Below are 14,744 nucleotides of genomic sequence, written 5' to 3'. Positions count from 1 at the left end.
AAATAGTTATATTGACTACGTCCGTCCTAGCTCGCTCATTAATGTCTTAATGGAAATTACGGATTGCCTCTTATCCGCTTCAGTCGTCCCCCTTATTCCATAGTTTGTACATCTCAATTGTCAGTAGAAACCACATTTGTTTAAGCAAGTCATCCATATCAGCTATGTTTTTTTTTAAGGCAGTAAATGAGGCTGAATGAACTGTTTCGCTACCAGACAAGGCTCCGCTGATAGCCAGGTGTAGCAGTGGTAAGGTGTTGGGACTCTGCTGTTGGGACTCTGCTGTTGGGACAGCTTATGGAGGCCCTGACAGTTTGTGGGCACCGTTTGTCACCGTTATGTTGCAATTAATGTATTGTTTACTGTCTTTTTTGGGCCCCACCAAGATTGACATGCTAAAATCGCCACTGGAACACACACACAGAGAGAGTCAGAACACACATACACAGAGAGAGAGTCAGAACACACATACACACACACAGAGAGTCAGAACACACATACACAGAGAGAGAGAGTCAGAACACACACACACATAGAGAGAGTCAGAACACACACACACACACACACTGACTCACATGAACAGAGCTCTCTCATTGATGAAGAGTTCCACAGCTGAAAGATTCCCAAACACCATGTTGATGATAAGGAAAAAGAATGCTCCCATCCTAGAGAGAGAGAGAGAGATCCATCAGTATGTATCCCACCTATAGGTTACAGGTTATCTGCTGATCTGATCATCTGATGCTGATATGAGTGTATTCCAGGAGACTCACTTTATGGGACACACACAGGACTATAATGCATTTGACCTGTAGGATAACAATAGATGTAATAATAATAATAATAATAATAATAATATGCCATTTAGCAGACGCTTTTATCCAAAGCGACTTACAGTCACGTGCGCATAAATTTTTACATATGGGTGTTCCCGGGGATCGAACCCACTACCCTGGCGTTACAAGCGCTGTGCTCTACCAATTGAGCTACAGAGGACCACGTAGCTAAGACTAGCTGTGGACAGGTACCTGTTCTGTAGGGCCTCAGGTAGAGTCAGGGGATCTGGTAGTAGATGAGGCCGACCAGCAGAGCGAAGAAGATGTTGAGGGCTAGCTGAGCATATGACGTCTGGGGATTCCGGAGAGAGTTCATCACCGTACGACCAGAAACTATCCTTATCTAGAGGACACACACACACAGTCACACACTATCCTGCTGAACAACACAGTATATAATAATACAGTCACACTATCCTCCTCTACAACAATTACATAATAATACACACTATCCTCCCTCTACAACACATTATATAATAATACACACTATCCTCCTCTACAACACATTATATAATAATACACACTTTCCTCCTCTACAACACATTATATAATAATACACACTATCCTACTCTACAACACAGTATATAATAATACAGTCACACTATCCTCCTCTACAACACATTACATAATAATACACACTATCCTCCTCTACAACACATTATATAATAATACAGTCACACTATCCTCCTCTACAACACATTATATAATAATACACACTATCCTCCTCTACAACACATTATATAATAATACAGTCACACTATCCTCCTCTACAACACATTATATAATAATACACACTATCCTCCTCTACAACACATTATATAATAATACACACAATCCTCCTCTACAACACATTATATAATAATACACACTATCCTCCTCTACAACACATTATATAATAATACAGTCACACTATCCTCCTCTACAACACATTATATAATAATACACACTATCCTCCTCTACAACACATTATATAATAATACACACTATCCTCCTCTACAACACATTATATAATAATACAGTCACACTATCCTCCCTCTACAACACATGATATAATAATACACACTATCCTCCTCTACAACACATTATATAATAATACACACTATCCTCCTCTTCAACACATTTATATAATAATACAGTCACACTATCCTCCTCTACAACACATTATATAATAATACACACTATCCTCCTCTACAACACATTATATAATAATACAGTCACACTATCCTCCTCTACAACACATTATAAAATAATACACACTATCCTCCTCTACAACACATTATATAATAATACACACAATCCTCCTCTACAACACATTATATAATAATACACACTATCCCTCCTCTACAACACATTATATAATAATACAGTCACACTATCCTCCTCTACAACACATTATATAATAATACACACTATCCTCCTCTACAACACATTATATAATAATACACACTATCCTCCTCTACAACACATTATATAATAATACAGTCACACTATCCTCCTCTACAACACATGATATAATAATACACACTATCCTCCTCTACAACACATTATATAATAATACACACTATCCTCCCTCTTCAACACATTATATAATAATACAGTCACACTATCCTCCTCTACAACACATTATATAATAATACACACTATCCTCCTCTACAACACATTATATAATAATACAGTCACACTATCCTCCTCTACAACACATTATATAATAATACACCTATCCTCCTCAACAACACATTATATAATAATACAGTCACACTATCCTCCTCTACAACACATTATATAATAATACACACTATCCTCCTCAACAACACATTATATAATAATACAGTCACACTACCCTCCTCTACAACACATTATATAATAATACAGTCACACTATCCTCCTCTACAACACATTATATAATAATACAGTCACACTATCCTCCTCTACAACACATTATATAATAATACAGTCACACTATCCTCCTCTACAACACATTATATAATAATACAGTCACACTATCCTCCTCTACAACACATGATATAATAATACACACTATCCTCCTCTACAACACATTATATAATAATACACACTATCCTCCTCAACAACACATTATATAATAATACACACTATCCTCCTCTACAACACATTATATAATAATACATTCTATCCTCCTCAACAACACATGATATAATAATACACACTATCCTCCTCAACAACACATTATATAATAATACACACTATCCTCCTCTACAACACATTATATAATAATACACACTATCCTCCTCAACAACACATTATATAATAATACACACTATCCTCCTCTACAGCACATTATATAATAATACAGTCACACTATCCTCCTCTACAACACATTATATAATAATACACACTATCCTCCTCTACAACACATTATATAATAATACAGTCACACTATCCTCCTCTACAACACATTATATAATAATAAAGTCACACTATCCTCCTCTACAACACATTATATAATAATACAGTCACACTATCCTCCTCTACAACACATTATATAATAATACACACTATCCTCCTCAACAACACATTATATAATAATACACACTATCCTCCTCTACAACACATTATATGATAAAACACACTATCCTCCTCAACAACACATGATATAATAATACACACTATCCTCCTCAACAACACATGATATAATAATACACACTATCCTCCTCTACAACACATTATATAATAATACACACTATCCTCCTCAACAACACATTATATAATAATACAGTCACACTACCCTCCTCTACAACACATTATATAATAATACAGTCACACTATCCTCCTCTACAACACATTATATAATAATACAGTCACACTATCCTCCTCTACAACACATTATATAATAATACAGTCACACTATCCTCCTCTACAACACATTATATAATAATACAGTCACACTATCCCTCCTCTACAACACATTATATAATAATACACACTATCCTCCTCTACAACACATTATATAATAATACACACTATCCTCCTCAACAACACATTATATAATAATACACACCTATCCTCCTCTACAACACATTATATAATAATACATTCTATCCTCCTCAACAACACATGATATAATAATACACCTATCCTCCTCAACAACACATTATATAATAATACACACTATCCTCCTCTACAACACATTATATAATAATACACACTATCCTCCTCAACAACACATGATATAATAATACACACTATCCTCCTCTACAGCACATTATATAATAATACAGTCACACTATCCTCCTCTACAACACATTATATAATAATACACACTATCCTCCTCTACAACCATTATATAATAATACACACTATCCTCCTCTACAACACATTATATAATAATACAGTCACACTATCCTCCTCTACAACACATTATATAATAATAAAGTCACACTATCCTCCTCTACAACACATTATATAATAATACAGTCACACTATCCTCCTCTACAACACATTATATAATAATACACCTATCCTCCTCAACAACACATTATATAATAATACACCTATCCTCCTCTACAACACATTATATGATAAAACACACTATCCTCCTCAACAACACATTGATATAATAATACACACTATCCTCCCTCAACAACACATGATATAATAATACAACACTATCCTCCTCTACAACACATTATATAATAATACACACTATCCTCCTCAACAACACATTATATAATAATACAGTCACACTACCCTCCTCTACAACACATTATATAATAATACAGTCACTATCCTCCTCTACAACACATTATATAATAATACAGTCACACTATCCTCCTCTACAACACATTATATAATAATACAGTCACACTATCCTCCTCTACAACACATTATATAATAATACAGTCACACTATCCTCCTCTACAACACATGATATAATAATACACACTATCCTCCTCTACAACACATTATATAATAATACACACTATCCTCCTCAACAACACATTATATAATAATACACACTATCCTCCTCTACAACACATTATATAATAATACATTCTATCCTCCTCAACAACACATGATATAATAATACACATATCCTCCTCAACAACACATTATATAATAATACACACTATCCTCCTCTACAACACATTATATAATAATACACACTATCCTCCTCAACAACACATGATATAATAATACACACTATCCTCCTCTACAGCACATTATATAATAATACAGTCACACTATCCTCCTCTACAACACATTATATAATAATACACACTATCCTCCTCTACAACACATTATATAATAATACACACTATCCTCCTCTACAACACATTATATAATAATACAGTCACACTATCCTCCTCTACAACACATTATATAATAATAAAGTCACACTATCCTCCTCTACAATACATTATATAATAATACAGTCCACACTATCCTCCTCTACAACACATTATATAATAATACACTATCCTCCTCAACAACACATTATATAATAATACACACTATCCTCCTCTACAACACATTATATGATAAAACACACTATCCTCCTCAACAACACATGATATAATAATACACACTATCCTCCTCAACAACACATGATATAATAATACACACTATCCTCCTCTACAACACATTATATAATAATACACACTATCCTCCTCTACAACACATTAAATAATACACACTATCCTCCTCAACAACACATTATATAATAATACAGTCACACTATCCTCCTCTACAACACATTATATAATAATACAGTCACACTATCCTCTTCTACAAAACATTATATAATAATACACACTAACCTCCTCAACAACACATTATATAATAATACAGTCACACTATCCTCCTCAACAACACATTATACAGTGGGGGGAAAAAAGTATTTAGTCAGCCACCAATTGTGCAAGTTCTCCACTTAAAAAAGATGAGAGAGGCCTGTAATTCTCATCATAGGTACAGGTCAATTATGACAGACAAAATTAGAAAAAAAAATCCAGAAAATCACATTGTAGGATTTTTAATGAATTTATTTGCAAATTATGGTGGAAAATAAGTATTTGGTCACCTACAAACAAGCAAGATTTCTGGCTCTCACAGACCTGTAACTTCTTCTTTAAGAGGCTCCTCTGTCCTCCACTCGTTACCTGTATTAATGGCACCTGTTTGAACTTGTTATCAGTATAAAATACACCTGTCCACATCCTCAAACAGTCACTCTCCAAACTCCACTATGGCCAAGACCAAAGAGCTGTCAAAGGACACCAGAAACAAAATTGTAGACCTGCACCAGGCTGGGAAGACTGAATCTGCAATAGGTAAGCAGCTTGGTTTGAAGAAATCAACTGTGGGAGCAATTATTAGGAAATGGAAGACATACAAGACCACTGATAATCTCCCTCGATCTGGGGCTCACGCAAGATCTCACCCCGTGGGGTAAAAATGATCACAAGAACGGTGAGCAAAAATCCCAGAACCACACGGGGAACCCTAGTGAATGACCTGCAGAGAGCTGGGACCAAAGTAACAAAGCCTACCATCAGTAAAACACTACGCCGCCAGGGGACTCAAATCCTGCAGTGCTAGATGTGTCCCCCCTGCTTAAGCCAGTACATGTCCAGGCCCATCTGAAGTTTGCTAGAGTGCATTTGGATGATCCAAAGAGGATTGGGAGAATGTCATATGGTCAGATGAAACCAAAATATAACTTTTGGTAAAAACTCAACTTGTCGTGTTTGGAGGACAAAGAATGCTGAGTTGCATCCAAAGAACACCATACCTACTGTAAGCATGGGGGTGGAAACATCATGCTTTGGGGCTGTTTTTTCTGCAATGGGACCAGGACGACTGATCCGTGTAAAGGAAAAGAATGAATAGGGCCATGTATCGTGAGATTTTGAGTGAAAACCTCCTTCCATCAGCAAAGGGCATTGAAGATGAAACGTGGCTGGTCTTTCAGCATGACAATGATCCCAAACACACCGCCGGGCAACGAAGGAGTGGCTTCGTAAGAAGCATTTCAAGGTCCTGGGTGGCTTAGCCAGTCTCCAGATCTCAACCCCATAGAAAATCTTTGGAGGGGAGTTGAAAGTCTGTGTTGCTCAGCGACAGCCCCAAAACATCACTGCTCTAGAGGAGATCTGCATGGAGGAATGGGCCAAAATACCAGCAACAGTGTGTGAAAACCTTGTGAAGACTTACAGAAAACGTTTGACATGTGTCATTGCCAACGAAGGGTATATAACAAAGTATTGAGAAACTTTTGTTATTGACCAAATACTTATTTTCCACCATAATTTGCAAATAAATTCATTAAAAATCCTACAATGTGATTTTCTGGATTTTTTTTCCCTCATTTTGTCTGTTATAGTTGACATGTACCTATGATGAAAATTACAGGCCTCTCTCATCTTTTTAAGTGGGAGAACTTGCACAATTGGTAGCTGACTAAATACTTTTTTCCCCACTGTATAATAATATACAATATCCTCCTCAACAACATATTGTATAATAAAACACACTATCCTCCTCTACAACACATTATAATAATACACACTATCTTCCTTTACAACACATGATATAATAATACACACTATCCTCCTCTACAACACATTATATAATAATACAGTCACACTATCCTCCTCTACAACACATTATATAATAATACACACTATCCTCCTCTACAACACATTATATAATAATACACACTATCCTCCTCTACAACACATTATATAATAATACAGTCACACTATCCTCCTCTACAACACATTATATAATAATAAAAACTATCCTCCTCTACAACACATTATATAATAATACACACTATCCTCCTCTACAACACATTATATAATAATACACACTATCCTCCTCAACAACAAATTATATAATAATACAGTCACACTATCCTCCTCAACAACACATTATATAATAATAAACACTATCCTCCTCTACAACACATTATATAATAATACACACTATCCTCCTCAACAACACATTATATAATAATAGAGTCACACTATCCCTCCTCTACAACACAGTATATAACAATACAGTCACACTATCCTCCTCTACAACACATGATATAATAATACAGTCACACTATCCTCCTCTACAACACATTACATAATAATACACACTATCCTCCTCTACAACACATTATATAATAATACACACTATCCTCCTCTTCAACACATTATATAATAATACAGTCACACTATCCTCCTCTACAACACATTATATAATAATATACACTATCCTCCTCTACAACACATTGTATAATAATACACACTATCCTCCTCTTCAACACATTGTATAATAATACAGTCACACTATCCTCCTCTACAACACATTATATAATAATAGAGTCACACTATCCTCCTCTACAACACATAATATAATAATACACACTATCCTCCGCTACAACACATTATATAATAATACACACTATCCTCCTCTACAACACATTATATAATAATACACACTATCCTCCTCTACAACACATTATATAATAATACAGTCACACTATCCTCCTCTACAACACATTATATAATAATACAGTCACACCAACACACATCTAGAGAACACACACACTGTTCATACAGCGCAAAGTTGCCCAAAGTTCATCATGAGTTTACAACTTACTCATAAACTCAGAGCACACAAACAAACACACAAACACTCCATAGTAACGCTCAGCTCTACAGTGTTAGAACACTCAGCTCTACAGTTCTAGAACACTCAGCTCTACAGTGTTTGAACACTCAGCTCTACAGTGTTAGAACACTCAGCTCTACAGTTCTAGAACACTCAGCTCTACAGTGTTAGAACACTCAGCTCTACAGTTCTAGAACACTCAGCTCTGCAGTTCTAGAACACTCAGCTCTACAGTTCTAGAACACTCAGCTCTACAGTGTTAGAACACTCAGCTCTACAGTTCTAGAACACTCAGCTCTACAGTGTTAGAACACTCAGCTCTACAGTGTTAGAACACTCCAGCTCTACAGTTTTAGAACGCTCAGCTCTACAGTTCTAGAACACTCAGCTCTACAGTGTTAGAACGCTCAGCTCTACAGTTCTAGAACACTCAGCTCTACAGTGTTAGATTACTCAGCTCTACAGTTTTAGAACACTCAGCTCTACAGTGTTAGAACACTCAGCTCTACAGTGTTAGAACACTCAGCTCTACAGGTTTTAGAACGCTCAGCTCTACAGTTCTAGAACACTCAGCTCTACAATGTTAGAACGCTCAGCTCTACAGTTCTAGAACACTCAGCTCTACAGTGTTAGAACACTCAGGTCTACAGTTTTAGAACACTCAGCTCTGCAGTTCTAGAACACTCAGCTCTACAGTTCTAGAACACTCAGCTCTACAGTTCTAGAACACTCAGCTCTACAGTGTTAGAACGCTCAGCTCTACAGTTCTAGAACACTCAGCTCTACAGTGTTAGAACGCTCAGCTCTACAGTTCTAGAACACTCAGCTCTACAGTGTTAGAACACTCAGCTCTACAGTTTTAGAACACTCAGCTCTACAGTTCTGAGAACACTCAGCTCTACAGTTCTAGAACACTCAGCTCTACAGTTCTAGAACACTCAGCTCTACAGTGTTAGAACACTCAGCTCTACAGTGTTAGAACACTCCAGCTCTACAGTGTTAGAACACTCAGCTCTACAGTGTTAGAACACTCAGCTCTACAGTTCTAGAACACTCAGCTCTACAGTGTTAGAACACTCAGCTCTACAGTGTTAGAACACTCAGCTCTACAGTTTTAGAACACTCAGCTCTACAGTTCTAGAACGCTCAGCTCTACAGTGTTAGAACGCTCAGCTCTACAGTTCTAGAACACTCAGCTCTACAGTTCTAGAACGCTCAGCTCTACAGTGTTAGAACACTCCAGCTCTACAGTGTTAGAACACTCAGCTCTACAGTTCTAGAACACTCAGCTCTACAGTTCTAGAACACTCAGCTCTACAGTTTTAGAACACTCAGCTCTACAGTTCTAGAAACGCTCAGCTCTACAGTGTTAGAACGCTCTGCTCTACAGTTCTAGAACACTCCAGCTCTACAGTTTTAGAACACTCAGCTCTACAGTTCTAGAACGCTCAGCTCTACAGTTTTAGAACGCTCAGCTCTACAGTTCTAGAACACTCAGCTCTACAGTTTTAGAACACTCAGCTCTACAGTTCTAGAATGCTCAGCTCTACAGTTCTAGAAAACTCAGCTCTACAGTTCTAGAACGCTCAGCTCTACAGTTCTAGAACACTCAGCTCTACAGTTTTAGAACACTCAGCTCTGCAGTTCTAGAACACTCAGCTCTACAGTTCTAGAACACTCAGCTCTACAGTTCTAGAACGCTCAGCCTCTACAGTTCTAGAACACTCAGCTCTACAGTTTTAGAACGCTCAGCTCTACAGTTCTAGAACACTCAGCTCTACAGTTCTAGAACACTCAGCTCTACAGTGTTAGAACACTCAGCTCTACAGTGTTAGAACACTCAGCTCTACAGTGTTAGAACACTCAGCTCTACAGTGTTAGAACACTCAGCTCTACAGTTCTAGAACACTCAGCTCTACAGTGTTAGAACACTCAGCTCTACAGTGTTAGAACACTCAGCTCTACAGTTCTAGAACACTCCAGCTCTACAGTTCTAGAACACTCAGCTCTACAATTTTAGAACACTCAGCTCTACAGTTCTAGAACGCTCAGCTCTACAGTGTTAGAACGCTCAGCTCTACAGTTCTAGAACACTCAGCTCTACAGTTCTAGAACGCTCAGCTCTACAGTGTTAGAACACTCAGCTCTACAGTGTTAGAAACACTCAGATCTACAGTTCTAGAACACTCAGCTCTACAGTTCTAGAACACTCAGCTCTACAGTTTTAGAACACTCAGCTCTACAGTTCTAGAACGCTCAGCTCTACAGTGTTAGAACGCTCTGCTCTACAGTTCTAGAACACTCAGCTCTACAGTTTTAGAACACTCAGCTCTACAGTTCTAGAACGCTCAGCTCTACAGTTTTAGAACGCTCCAGCTCTACAGTTCTAGAACACTCAGCTCTACAGTTTTAGAACACTCAGCTCTACAGTTCTAGAATGCTCAGCTCTACAGTTCTGGAAAACTCAGCTCTACAGTTCTAGAACGCTCAGCTCTACAGTTCTAGAACACTCAGCTCTACAGTTTTAGAACACTCAGCTCTACAGTTTTAGAACACTCAGCTCTGCAGTTCTAGAACACTCAGCTCTACAGTTCTAGAACACTCAGCTCTACAGTTCTAGAACGCTCAGCTCTACAGTTTTAGAACTCTCAGCTCTACAGTTCTAGAACACTCAGCTCTACAGTTCTCAGAAACGCTCAGCTCTACAGTTCTAGAATGCTCAGCTCTACAGTTCTAGAACGCTCAGCTCTACAGTTTTAGAACTCTCAGCTCTACAGTTCTACAACTCTCAACTCTACAACTGTAGAATCCTCCAGTCTATATTTTTGTAGAACTCTTGCCGTGAGGGTTCAGACAGAGCTCAGTGATTAGCTGACCTGGTACCAGAAGGAGGTGACGTAGTCAGCCTTCTGTCCCTGACCTCCAACCCCTCCCCTCCAGACCCTCGTCACATGGTCCAGCTCCTCCACCACCCTCTGGTACTGAGAAGACTTTCTGTAGCTCACTGCCAGAACGTTTCTGTTTTCACTGTTCTCCTCACCATCTAGAGAAGAGAGGAGAGGTTAGGGTCTGTAGGGGTTAGGGTCTGTAGGGAAGTGGAGGGTCAGGGTCTTATCTTGAGAGGGGAAGAGGAGGGTCAGGGTCTTATCTTGAGAGGGAAGAGGAGGGTCAGGGTATTCTCTTGAGAGGGAAGAAGAGGGTCAGGGCCTTATCTTGAGAGGGAAGTGGAGGGTCAGGGTCTTATCTTGAGAGGGAAGAGGAGGGTCAGGGTCTTATCTTGAGAGGGAAGAGGAGGGTCAGGGTCTTATCTTGAGAGGGAAGAGGATGGTCTTATCTTGAGAAGGAAGAGGAGGGTCAGGGTCTTATCTTGAGAGGGAAGAGGAGGGTCAGGGTCTTATCTTGAGAGGGAAGAGGAGTGTCAGGGTCTTATCTTGAGAGGGAAGAGGAGTGTCAGGGTCTTATCTTGGAGAGGGAAGAGGAGGGTCAGGGTCTTATCTTGAGAGGGAAGAGGAAGGTCAGGGTCTTATCTTGAGAGGGAAGAGGAGGGTCAGGGTCTTATCTTGAGAGGGAAGAGGAGGGTCAGGGTCTTATCTTGAGAGGGAAGAGGAGGGTCAGGGTCTTATCTTGAGAGGGAAGAGGGAGGGTCAGGGTCTTATCTTGAGAGGGAAGAGGAGGGTCAGGGTCTTATCTTGAGAGGGAAGAGGAGGGTCAGGGTCTTATCTTGAGAGGGAAGAGGAGGGTCAGGGTCTTATCTTGAGAGGGAATAGGAAGGTCAGGGTCTTATCTTGAGAGGGAAGAGGGAGGGTCAGGGTCTTATCTTGAGAGGGGAAGAGGGAGGGTCAGGGTCTTATCTTGAGAGGGAAGAGGAGGGTCAGGGTCTTATCTTGAGAGGGAAGAGGAGGGTCAGGGTCTTATCTTGAGAGGGAAGAGGAGGGTCAGGGTCTTATCTTGAGAGGGAAGAGGAGGGTCAGGGTCTTATCTTGATAGGGAAGAGGAGGGGTCTATGTTCCTTATTGTAGCCAAGTCCTACTGTAGTTAAATGAAGTGATGTCCAGTGTAGACTGAGCCTCTCCGTTAGTGATGTCTAGGAAGAAGTCAGGTGGGTTGTTGAACGGCTCACAGTGATACCCTGCAACACAACAACAGTGATACACTGCAACAAAAACAACAGTGATACCCTGCAACACAACAACAACAACAACAACAGTGATACCCTGCAACACAACAACAACAACAACAACAACAGTGATACCCTGCAAAACAACAACAAAAACAACAACAGTGATACACTGCAACAACAACAACAACACGTGATACCCTGCAACAACAACAACAACAACAACACAGTGATGCCCTGGAGCACAACAACACACAGTCTGAGATACAACACTTTACAATTACTGTCTCTCTCCTCCCTCCCTCTCGCTGCCCCCCCTCCCTCCCTCCCCCTCCCTCCCTCCCTCCCCCCCTCTCTCCCTCCATGTCCTACCCAGGTCAGTAAAGTAGCCCAGGGCCTTGCCGGCAGCTCCAGCGTACACCACCTCTCCACGGTGCATCAGGGTCAGGTGGTCAAAGCGGCTGAAGATTGAGTAACGAGGCTGATGGATGGAGAAGATGATAGTCCGACCTCTTCTGGAGAGCCTGGGACACACACACACACACACACACACACACACAGAGGGTCACACACACACACACAGACACACACACACACACACACAGAGGTTCACACACACACACACACACACACACAGACACACACACACACACACAGACACACACACACACACACAAACACACACAGAGGGTCACACACACACACACACAGAGGGTCACACACACACACAGACACAGAGGGACACACACAAATACACACACACACAGAGGGACACACACACACACACACACACAGAGGGTCACACACACACACACAGACACACACAGAGGGTCACACACACAGAGGGTCACACACACACACAGAGGGTCACACACATGCGTGTGTGTGTTTGTGTGTGTGTGTGTGTGTGTGTGTGTGTGTGTGTGTGTGTGTGTGACTTCTGTGTGTGTGTGTGTGTGTGTGTGTGTGTGCTGTGTGTGTGTGTGTGTTGTATGTGTGTTGTGTGTGTGTGTGTGTGTGTGTGTGTGTGTGTGTGTGTGTGTACCTGTGCAGTAGGTTGATGATATGGTTAGCAGTGTTAGAGTCCAGACCGGTGGTGGGTTCATCCAGGAACAGAAGAGAAGGAGAAGTAATGAGCTCCATACCGATGCTGCACCTCTTTCTCTCTCCCCCAGACACACCACGCAGGAACTCTGTTCCTATCTACAGACACAGAGAGACAGAGAGAGAGAGAGACAGAGACAGCAAGACAGAGAGACAGAGACAGACAGACAGACAGACACGGGAGAGAGAGAGAGAGAGAGAGAGAGAGAGAGAGAGAGAGAGAGAGAGAGAGAGAGAGAGAGAGAGAGAGAGAGAGAGAGAGAGAGAGAGAGAGAGTGTGTGTGTGTATTTGGTTCTAGTAACTTTCTCCAAAACATGAAGAATCATCTTAGCTCCTAAAGCCTTTAGCTCAATAGGCTAACCAGATATTCAATAGTGCAGAATGATGCGTGTGTGTGTACAGCTTACCTTGGTGTGGGTACAGTCCTGTAGTCCCAGGTCTTGTATGATGCTGTCTACTCTGTGCTTTTTGTCAGCTGTAGAATGATGTCTAGGGTCCAGTCTCAGAGTTCACACTAAACAACAGGTTCTCTCTTACTGACAGGGTTCCCATCAATACGTCATCCTAGAGGGGAGGGGAGAGGAGAGATGTCAACTTTATCACAGCTGAATTATGTAACCTGTTATCCTAGAATGACATGTGAATGATAGAATCTCTATTCCCGTTCTAACCAGAGGAGTAGTTTTATTGTACTGCCATAAAGCCATGTATCATCATAAGATCACCATTACATAACCAGAATGACTTGGAGCAGTCTGTCAACACCACAGTGAAGGTTTTAGAAAAGGTAGACAACATCTCTTACACTCCCCTATAACCAGAATGACTTGGAGCAGTCTGTCAACACCACCACAGTGAAGGTTTTAGAAAAGGTAGACAACATCTCTTTCACTCCCCTATAACCAGAATGACTTGGAGCAGTCTGTCAACACCCTAGTGAAGGTTTTAGAAAGGTAGACAACATCTCTTACACTCCCCTATAACCAGAATGACTTGGAGCAGTCTGTCAACACCCTAGTGAAGGTTTTAGAAAAAGGTAGAC

At 40.1% G+C, this 14,744-nt stretch overlaps 1 pseudogene; it reads right to left on the bottom strand.

The window, feature by feature from the left end:
* The window catches only part of LOC123487500, a 17,771-nt pseudogene extending 3,370 nt beyond the window's left edge, over nucleotides 1–14,401 (bottom strand).
* Nucleotides 14,402–14,744: the final 343 nt, after the last annotated feature.

The sequence above is a fragment of the Coregonus clupeaformis genome, unplaced genomic scaffold (genome assembly GCF_020615455.1).
Source record: "Coregonus clupeaformis isolate EN_2021a unplaced genomic scaffold, ASM2061545v1 scaf1737, whole genome shotgun sequence".
Classification (NCBI taxonomy): domain Eukaryota; kingdom Metazoa; phylum Chordata; class Actinopteri; order Salmoniformes; family Salmonidae; genus Coregonus; species Coregonus clupeaformis.
Note: the sequence above shows the minus strand (reverse complement) of the source record. Positions and strands in the feature narration are given on the sequence as shown.